Raw genomic sequence first — 11429 nt, forward strand, 5'->3', positions numbered from 1 at the left:
TTTATTTATTTTAATAAAAACTTATAAAACACTGTATCAGTTATTTATTGCTGCATTACAAATTGCTCCAGAATTTGCTGGCTCAAGGTAATAACAATATTGTGTTATTATCTTTTACTGTTCTGTGGATTAATGGGGCTCGGTGAGGCAGTTTTTCATAAGTTTGCAGTCAGATGGCAGCTGGGGCTGGAGTCATCTTAAAGACTTCCTCACTCAGATCTGGTGACTCATGCTGGCTATTTGCTAAGAACTCATCGAGGGCCATGAGCTGGAACACCTACATGTTCCAGTAGGAAATGTTTCAAGAGGACCAGGCAGAAGTTGTATCGCCTTTTGTGACCTACCTTCAGAAGTCACATTATTTCTGCCATCGTCAGAGGCCCACCCAGATTAAAGAAGAGGGAACATAGACTCCTCCCCACACACACACACATACACATTTCTTAAAAATTTTTTTTAACTTATTGATTGATTTTAGAGAGAGGAAAGGGAAGAGAGAGATTGATTTGTTGTTCCACTTATTTATGCATTCATTGGTTGTTTCTTGTTGTACCCTGACTGGGGATTGAACCTGCAACCTTGGTGTATGGGGACAATGCTCTAACCAACTGAGCTACTCGGCCAGGGCCTTACACACATTTCTTGATGGGAGAAATGCAAATGTCATATTGTAGGAAGATCATGTAGAATGGAAAATCCTGTGGCCATCTTAGAAAATACAACCTGCCATAAACACTTATTATATGCCAAGTACTATTCTGGCATATAATAAGGGGAAGGAACAAACTGTGATATGTTCCTATATTGCAATATAAAGGACCAATTAAAAGAAATGGGGGTGGGCCCTAGCTGGTTTGGCTCAGCAAATAGAGCATTGGCCTGCGGACTGAAGGGTCCCAGGTTCTATTCCAGTCAAGGGCATGTATCTCGGTTGCAGGTTCATCCCCAGCCCAGGGCCTGGTCAGGGCTCATGCAGGAGGCAACCAATCAATGTGTTTCTCTCACATCTATCTATATTTCTCACTGTCTTTCCCTCTCTCTTCCACTCGCTCTAAATCAATGGAAAATATCCTGCCATCTGACTGCAATCTTATGAAAAACCACCTCACTGAGCCCTGTCAACATACAGATAATAATACAATATTGTTATTACCTTGAGCCAGTAAAGTTTGGAATGATTTTTAATGTGGCATAATAGTACATATCCATAATCAAGATGTGGTACTAGTTTGTATGTTTTTAATCTTTTTATAAATGATATCATATGGTATGTATCATTTTGTAACATTTTTTACTCAGCTTTATAGTTTTGAGCTCTACCTAGCACAAAAATTAGTGAGGAATAATTCATTACCCCCTCCCCCATTTCTTTCCTTTTTTTTAAAAAAGTATATTTTTATTGACTTCAGAGCAAAAGGGATAAGGAGAGATAGAAACATCAATGATGAGAGAGAATCATTGATCGGCTGCCTCCTGCATGCCCCCCACTTAGGATTGAGCCCACAACCAGAGCATGTGCCCTGACTAGGAATCAAACCATGATTTCCTGGTTCATAGGTCGATGCTCAGCCATGGAGCTATGTAAGCTGGGCCCCTTTTCTTTTAATTGCTACTTTCTATTGCTTTTTAGGAATATATCACAGATTGTTCATTCCCCATGTGCAAATATCCTTATGTTTTTAATTGAAATGATATAGTATATGTTATTTTGTGACATCCTTAAAAAAAAAATACAGTAAGTGGCATGGCTCGGTGGTTGAGCATTGACCTATGAACCAGAAGGTCACAGTTTGATTCCCGGTCAGGGCACATGACCGGGTTGCAGGTTCAGTCCCCAGTGGGGGATGTGCAGGAGGCAGCCGATCAAAGATTCTCTTTCATCACTGATGTTTCTATCTCTCTCTACCTCTCCCTTCCTCTCTGAAGTCAATAAAAAAAATAAAATAAGATAAAATAAACCTACTAAATGGTCAGTACTTTCCCATGCCACAAAATACTCTCCCAACACAAAATTTTAGTAGCTACATTGTATTCATCCATCATATGAATAGAACATAATCTTTTAACCCTTAGAGATGAAATTTTAGGTTGTTTGTAAATTTTTTCACTACTGTACTACTCGTCCTTTACTATATATTGCTCATATAAGTCTTTCCTGACCCCTCATGTAAGAGATGCTTCCCTCTTACAAAGCACTTAGCTTAATTTTAATAAACAATTCATTGTCTAATTAGTTGTTTAATGTCTGTCTCTTCCATTCGACCATAAGTTCATGACAGCAGGGAACATGACTGTCTTTTTCATTTCTACAATCCTCAGAGTACAAATTATTATTTGTTGAATAAATGAATGAGTGAGTGCATGAATGGAGAAATAAACAGATGGTTGGATGCATCATCCCCTTCTATGGCCTTAGTTTTTAGTATATTGCTGGCTAAAATTTATATTGCAAATTCTTTCTCTTTTGGAGCTGAAGGATAAAATTATATTTAAGGAAAGTCTCTTGCTATATTCTAAACGTAAGTGCTAGAACATCAGAATTCATGTAGATATTTTGAAAATGTCAAATGTCAACAAAGGGGGCACACAATTTAGCTAGTGCTTGACTTAGGAAGTGGCATTTTACTGCCTACAGAGTGTTGGGAGACAATTCTCCATGGGTCTCATGTTTCTTCATGTCTTATGAGCAGAAGCATCAACAGTCCTTTATTCTGTACTATCTGTTGTTAATCCTTACCTGAGGATATCTTTTTCCATTGATTTTTAGAGAAAGTAGAAAGGGAGAATGGGGGGAGAGAGAGAAAAACAGAGAAAAAGAGAGAGAAAGATCTATGTGAGAGAGATACATCAATTGGTTGCCTCCTGCATGTGCCCCAACCGGGGTCAGGGACCGAACCTGCAACTGAGGTATGCTCTGTGCCCTTGACTGGGAATCGAACCCATAAGCCTTTGGTGTATGGGCCGACGCTCTAACCACTGAACACACTGGCCAGGGCTGTACTATCTGTTCAAGGATAGTATAGCTTGGAAAGATGAAGAAAGTATCTCCCTGCAGAACAGAAGGTGGAATATTTGCCATATAATAAAGATAATGTCTCCCTGTAGGGCAAACATTGGGTTTGCCTACTCCCCATTATACAAAATTAGAGTTTCCTAAGCATGGAGTTCTTGTCCTGAATGAAACCCACCATATATACAGGCATTGCCTTGCTCTCATTGTGTCACCTCTAGGAACTGGAGTTGGGGAGTTGATACAAGAAAATGATAGTCTCTGGATACTGCTATTGCTGTGAGTAATAAACTGCCACTAACCAAGGAGATTTGTCCTTTGTCACTAACCAAGAAGATTTGCTTTGGTAAGTATCCACAAAACTGTGCCCGACAAACTTGTTAGCTTGCAAGTAGAATGAAAATCTCAAATCTTTCACAGTTCTCAACACAAAGCAGCTGTTTATAAACATTCGTATTACTTATTTGGTGATCAGGGAACAAATGTTTTAAACATTTTATATCCTAATATAATTGATTGTCACATGTATAGGTGCTTAGGGTATTTTAGTTATGACTTAGAAAATTGTGTAATTATGCTTTTCCCCTTTAAATAATACAAAATTGGCTTCCAGTTTGGGTTTTCACATAGAGTTCCCAGTTTTTTTTAGAAGAGCTTTTCTGCCATTGAGTGGGAGGTGCCTGTGCCTTTGTCCATACTTTCGGTGTGTGGTTTTGGAAGTACCTTAACTCATTCCCACAAGTGTAAGCTTAGCATTGCCAACAATCACCTCAAAGGCAAGGTCCACGCATGCTCTTCTTTTGCATCCCTCCCGCCCCTCTTCTTATAAGGCCTGATACAAGCTTCTGTCCAGGTATTATCATTATTCCAATATGGTAGATTGTACTTTCCAAAGATCACTGCAGTGACATCTCCCACCCCATCACATTGCTCTTGTGCAATGCGACCCTGTCGTTTTCTATCAAGAGGTGGAATCTCTTTCTCCATCTCCTTGACTCTGGGAAGGCCCTATGACTCTCTGACCAGTAGAATATGGAGGAAGTAATACTGGGGAAGTTCCAGGCATAGTCCTTTGCTGGGCCAGAAGCTTCTGATCCTGCCTCCTGGAACACTTGCTCTTGGGCCTTTTCCTCTCATAGCTCAGCCTTCATACTGTGAGAAGCCCAGGACACATGGAGAAGCCACATGTAGGTGGCTCTGGGTGACAGCCCCAGCTGTGCTCCTGACCAGCATTCAGCATCAACTGCCAGCCAGGTAAGTGAGTCATTTTGGATGTCTAACCTAGTTGAGCTTTCAGATGATTGCAGTCTCAGTTGATTGCATGAGACACCAAACAAGAACTGCTGAGCTGACCCAGTCAACCTGCAAAACCTGAGAGCTAATACTAAGTTGTTGTTTGGGGGTAGTTTGTTACATAAACATAGAGAACCAAAACAAAGAGGTTCATGAATAAAGAATTTCAGTTAATTGCATAGTTCTAAACCCACCCTCAACCTTTTAGAATCCTTAAAAACAGGAAGCGAATTTTACTCAAGATCAAGCGTGGCAGCCTGTACCTAGTAGACATTATTGAAGTAATTTTATGAATTACTAAATGATTGTGTATAAAATAAAAATCACTATAAAGTAGGGATGTTAATCCCAGATTTAAAAAAAAATTCATTTAGTCACCTATAAATCAAACACTTGGAAATAACTCTTCTTCCTTAATTTAAGTTTACCTGGCTTCTTGGGCATGGCCAGATATACAGGCCAGAAGCAAGATAACCTGTTTGATTACAAGTTTGAGCTCAGGTAGGAGGGTATTCTAGAACTGGTTTTGCTATTGTTGGGCAACAATTTGAATCTGATATTATTATGGTAGCCTAGCATGGAGGCTAATTCATCACCATTTTTAAAGTTTTGAGAATGTTAGATCAAGATCCGGGGATACAATCTTCAGATCTCAGACCATAAAGTGTCTAAAAAATAAATAAATAAATTACTCTGATGTATAGTAGTGAAGAACAATTTCCTCCCAACCCCCCAGCCAATTAGCCTGCACAGTGCTTCTTTCTTTTCACTGCTTATGCTCCCACCTTGCTGCTCTTTCACGTTCTCAAATATACCATGTTCTTTCCTGCTATGGGACCTTTGCACATGCTATCTTATTGTCCCACTCTTGCCTCTCCATTTCTTCTTCTAGCCAAACTGTCATTTCACCTCAGTTCAAACACAAGTTCTTCAAAGATGCTTTTTCTGAACGCTGCAGAGTAGTGAGGTGCCCCAGTTGTATGCTCCAATTATATCACAGCATGTTTTGCAATTATAATTACATATCTTTAGTTGTGTAATTACTTTATTTCTCCTAAGGTCATGTAACTTATTACATGTTTATGAACAATCTACATAGCTTGTTGTATACATTGACATGACTACTATTCTATTGCTGCCATCCACATAACTACTATTCCAGGAAATACTTGACCAGGAAGATAAAAGTTACAAACATCTTTATTGTTGATTCTAGGATCTTTTTAAAAGACCCATGAACTCTTTAAAATAAAGTATTAAATGACAATTTATACAACAACATTCTTCGACTCCTTGCCTCAATTGCTGTGCCAATCCTAAACTATATCATGATTCTTACCCAATTCTAACTAAGACTTCTCTCTCTTCCCAGTGAAAGACTCACCTTAAAGCAGACTTTTAAAGTTTAATAAATAACCCTTGCTGGTTTGGCTCCGTGAATAGAGCATTGGCCTGAGAACTGAAGGGTCCCAGGTTCAATTCCAGTCAAAAACACATGCCTGGATTGTGGGCTCAATCCCCCATGTGGGGCATGCAGGAGGCAGCTGATCGATGATTCTCTCTCATCATTTATGTTTCTACCTCTCTCTCCCTCTCCCTTACTCTCTGAAATCAATAAAAATATATTAAATAAAAAAGATTAACAAGAGAAAATAACCAAATTTAACACTACGGATGCATGGGAACCTCTCATACATGAGAGTCAGAGACCCCACATGCAGTAGAGGTCCCAGGAGAGAAAGTTAAAATGAGCTCTATATGACATTCTGAACTAAGGATGAGGTAAAGTGCCTTGGAGGCTTCAAAGGGTCAAGAGCAGATGCTTAGAAATGAGACGTTTGCCCTGCCCTAGTGGATTTCTGGGAGAGATTAGGCTTCAGTAACTGAGTCCAAAAGCCCTCGTAATAGAGATCAGGTAAGGTGGTGAGAGCTGGGGAAGGTCAGGCTGTAGCAGAGAGAGAGATGCACTCTGAAATAGGTCCAGGTTGGCCAGCCTAGCCCTTTGTCACCCTGAGCCAAGGGTATCTAGAAGGGTTCTGTAACCTATTTAGAAAATTTCAGCCTGATTTTATGGGACATACCTGTGGCCCCTAAATACCAGGTGGCCTTGGCAGCTCCCTGACGTTATAGGAATATTTCAAACTGGGGACAACTCCGTGGGAGGTGGAGGTCAGGGAACTAGGCATTGGGACAGAAGTTCTTTGCAGAGGATTGAAGACCTGGAGTTTGATATCTATGGCAGGCAAAGAACACTTCAGCCAATTCCTTCCTTTCTTCCTGCTGACCATGACTGAATGGACAGGAGTTTCTTATCTGTTAAGCTTCAACACATTGTTCCTCTTTCTGGGAAGATGGACTGAGTTTTATTTATGGGTGAGGAAAAAAACAAAAACAAAAATTCAAGTAATCCTAGAGCTTACTAATAAGGCAATTTTTTCCTGAAGACCCAGTCAATGAAAATGTTGGATATTTCTTAGATATAAAGCTGTGTGCAAAGTAGTGGTGGGAGAGGATACAGGGTTTGATAAAGTGTGGTCTCTGCTCTCAAAGAGCTTAGAGTCTAGCTGCAAAAATAAAACATACATAAAAAATTATAATAGTATGTAGTGCTGTCCAGTAGATCTTTCTGCAATGCAATGATGGAAATATTCTATAATGTTCATATCTAATACAGTAGCCACTAGCCACATGTGGCTGTTGGGCACGTGAAATGTGGATGGTGTAACTGAGGAACTGAACTGAATTTTTAACAAGTTTAATTAATTTAAATAGCTATATGTGGTCATGGCTTCTGAACTGAACAGTTTTGGGAGGACAAAGATCACCCATTTCATGTTGATATGGACAGGGAAGGCTTCCAGGAAGGGGTATAATTAGAATTGGGCCCTTACGAATATGTAGGATTATGATGAGGGAATAAAAATAGATGGTACTAGCTTTTGGGAATTTTCAGAACATTGTTAGGAGTGCCAGAGAGTAAATATTAAACAGAGTAGAGTTCTCTTCTGGTTTTCCTGTCATCTATTGTATTGAAAAGATGGTAAGGCCCTGGTTGTTGTGGCTCTGTGGTTGAGCAACGACCCATGAACCAGGAGTCATGGTTCAATTCCTGGTCAGGGCACATGCCCCAATTGCAGGCTTGATCCCTAGTAGTGTGCGTGCTGATTGAAGATTCTCTCTCATCATTGATGTTTCTATCTCTCTTTCCCTCTACCTTCCACTCTCTGAAAAAAAACCCCACAAACCCACATATTTATAAAAAAAAAAGAAAAGAAAATATGGTAGGGTTTGATGAGGCAATTATCTCTCTTCAGTGCTCTCTGCCCCTTGCTTTTCAGGGGCCTGAGCAAATAATCTTAAAAAAATTTTTTTTAAATATATTTTTATTGATTTCAGAGAGGAAGGGAAAAGATGAGAAAGAGAGAAACATTAATGATGAGAGAGAATCAATGATGGGCTGCCTCCTGCATGCCCCACACTGGGGATCGAGTCCACAACCCGGACATGTGCCCTTTACCGGAATCGAACATGGGACCCTTCAGTCCGCAGGCCAACGCTCTATCTACTGAACCAAACCAGCTAGGGCCTGAGAAAGTAATCTTAAGGGCAATGGGAAAAGCACAAAAATGGGAGTCAGAAGACATGGGTTCTACTCCTGCTGTGTCATTAACTCACCCATAAGGCTTAGTTTCCTTGTCTAAAAAGAATCAAGGGTACTGTTCTGTACCTGTGTTCTGATTCCCATCACATTTTAGTGGAGTAGGATGGTGTAGCCAACGTCACCCAGCTTACAGTCTTGCTCAAGGTGAAAAAAGGGGACTCATAGGGGGTGCAGGAATATTAAGAGTCTACATCCTTTTTATTCTCCTGTCTTGAAGGAGAAAAGCAGAGGTGAAGGAGTGGGTAAGCTCACTTCTAAAGTATCTCTCATCCCTAAGGCAATAGGGGTTTTCTACAGGTTGAGAGGGGTGGGAAAAGATAGAATAGAATTGGAAAATACATTAAACTGAAGTGGGGATGAGTTTAAGGTGTGTTGAGAGTATTTGGGATAAGGTTAGGTATGGAGAGTGGGTGTTTGGAGGAAGAAGGTGGTGGTGATCAGGAAGTTCAAGTCCTGAAAACTTTTCCAACTGTACAATTTCCCTTAAGATTTATCATCACTGCAGCCTACTATCAAATATGGTGCTTTAGAGCCTCTGAAATAAAGGGATATTTCTCACAGTCATTGGACTTCTTAAATCCAGAGTTCTGTTTGACAAAAATTCTCCTTTACCAAAATCTAGTCAGGCTTCTTTGAGCCCTATTCTCAACTAAGTCTTAAACTTGGCCTATAAAAACTATAGACTCTTAGCACAAATGATTTTTCCAATCCACCTCCCATAAACTAAGAGATCTGAACAAACACCAGGATACAGTCAAATCTCGGTTCTTGAATATCTCTCTGATCTTAAACAATTTGGTTCTTGAACAAGTTGTTCATGGAGAACATGTTGCAGTTATCCAACAAAACTTCAGTCCTTGACCTGACAACCCTTTCATACTGATACCTCAACATGATAAAAAAATGTCTCTCAGGCCACAAACAAAGGAGAGAATGCATGAGTATGAATCAGTTTACCACTAAATCTTATGTTGTTAACATCTCAGGAAATCGTGCTGTGAATATTTTTGTGGGGTGTGTGTGTGTGTGTGTGTGTGTGTGTGTGTGTTTTGCTTTTGTTGCTGGGGAAATGAATGATTAGCACAATTTTAAAACATAAAGAGGCCAGCAAGAATGCTGATGTGGTCCAGTTGGCGAGGCTCAGTGATTGAGTGTCAACCTATGAACCAGGAGGTCATGGTTCGATTCCTGCTCAGGGCACATGGCCAGGTTGCCGGCTCGATCCCCAGTGTGGGATGTGCAGGAGGCAGCCGATCAATGATTCTCTCCCATCATTGTTGTTTCTGTCTCTCTCCTTCTCTCTTAATCTCTGAAATCAATAAAAAAATATATTTTTAAAAACTGATGTGGCCCTTGCCAGTGTTTCTCAGTGGTTAGAGTATCCACCCATGCATGGAAGACTTTGGGGTTCCATCCCTGTTCAAGGCCACATACCTGGGTTTCAGGTTCGATCCCGGGCCCCAGACAGGGTGCGTGTAGGAGGCAACCAATCCATGTGTCTCTCTCACATGGATCTCTCTTCCTTCTTCCCTTCCCTCTCTCTAAAAATCAATGGAAAAAGTATCTTCAGCTGAGGATTAACAACAACAACGAAAAGAATGCTGATGTGGCTAAGGGTGTGAAAGTGCTCATGAAACAACAATCCCAGGCAATTGAATAGGTAGAAAAAATGTTGTTGATTTGATAAACAGAAAGCAATTAGCTGGTGATAGCATTTTGGAGGCAATGTTATATGAAAAAGCGAAGATGTTGCAGCTGACCTCTTGAAAGATGCCCCTGGAATGAGTGCTGACCAGGTGCTGAAAGTGATTCATTTAGGGCTAGTAGGAGATGGTTCTTTAATTTAAAAAAAGAAGTGTTTGTTTATAGATTAATCAGTATATTAGACATGTACAGTATATAAAAAAGGTTCACACAGGGAATCATTTGGGGGTCTGGAACAGATTAATTCAATTTATATTATTATATTATGATATTATATATTATAACGAATCACTTCTCAAACAGGCCTCTGGAATGAATTAAGTTTGAAAACGGAGGTTCCACTGTAGTTCTAACAGCTCAAGGCCACATCCTTAGGATAACCCCAGGTCCCCTTCCCCACCCCTTAAAACGCCTGCCTGGGAAAGCTCAATGCTGCCTGGAGAATTTACTATTTGTTCCAGCCAAAGCTTGGTGTTAGGCAGATAGGCCCCAGAACCCCCTCTCTGAGCAGTTACTTTTGAAAGCTTGCAATTATAAATCTTTTGCTGCTTTCTTTCTTTTTGAAATGCAAACATTCAAGAGATAACTCATCCCCAGCCCAGGGCTCTTACTTGCATCACTGCCTCCTGTCATAAAGATGCAAAAAGAGCCTGTGATGAGTTGCTCTAAAAAAATGCAAAAAGTTTGTCTTCCAGTTAAATGCCAATTAACAAACCCAGATGGCCTCATCACATGGACCAACCAACCCCCTAACACTCTTCAGAGCCTTTTCCTTAGCACACCCCAGCTTTTACAAAGTCTATCTTTTGTTTTAGTGACGTTAAATTCAGTTCACATCAGGCCTTTTCCCCTATTGTAATAGTCATTACTGAATAAAGTCTGTTCTTACTGTTTTAACTAACGTCTGGTTTTCTCTGTCATTGACGGTCTTCTGTGTTGTGTGTGGATTCAGAAAGGGGAGAGGTTAGGCAGTGAAGGGAACTTACACACTTATATGCAAAGCCCATGGACACCAGCAATAGGGTAGTGAAGACCTGGGTGGGTGGGTGGGGGTTGGGTAGGGGCTGGGCAGAGGAGGATGGAAGGGGGTTAAAGGGGGGATGGGAGATGTCTATAATACTATCAACAATAAATAGTGGGGTTTTTTTTAAAAAAAAGAAGGGACAATTTCAGGTACAGTCATGAGCTACTTAATGACTTAGTCAATGATAGACTATATATATGATGGTGGTCCAATCCTATATAATAAAACCCTAATATGCAAATTGACCAAATGGTGGAACGACTGGTCACTATGACGTGCACTAACCACCAGGGGGCAGACACTCAACATAGGAGCTGTCCCCTGGTGGTTAGTGTGCTCCCACAGGGGGAGTGCCACTCAGTCAGAAGCCGGGCTCATGGCTGGTGAGTGCAGTGTTGGTGGCGGGAGCTTCTCCTGTCTCTGAGGCAGCACTAAGGACCCCTCACGGGATGTCTGCCTAAGGTGGCAGGCGGACATCCCCCAAGGGGTCCCAGACTGCAAGAGGGCACAGGCTGGGCTGAGGGACCCCCTCCTCCCAGTGCACCGGGCCTCTAGTCTATATATCTAATCTAATAAAAGACAAACATGGTAATTAACCGTACCTCCGACACGCTTCCCATTGGCTAATCAGGGTGATATGCAAATTAACTGCCAAGAAAGATGGCGGTTAACCGCCAACAAAGATGGTGGCATACATAGGCGCAATGCTGGGAGGCAAACTGGGAAGGACGGAAGAA

This window comes from Myotis lucifugus, unplaced genomic scaffold (assembly GCF_000147115.1).
Source record: "Myotis lucifugus unplaced genomic scaffold, Myoluc2.0 scaffold_6, whole genome shotgun sequence".
In the NCBI taxonomy this organism is placed as follows: domain Eukaryota; kingdom Metazoa; phylum Chordata; class Mammalia; order Chiroptera; family Vespertilionidae; genus Myotis; species Myotis lucifugus.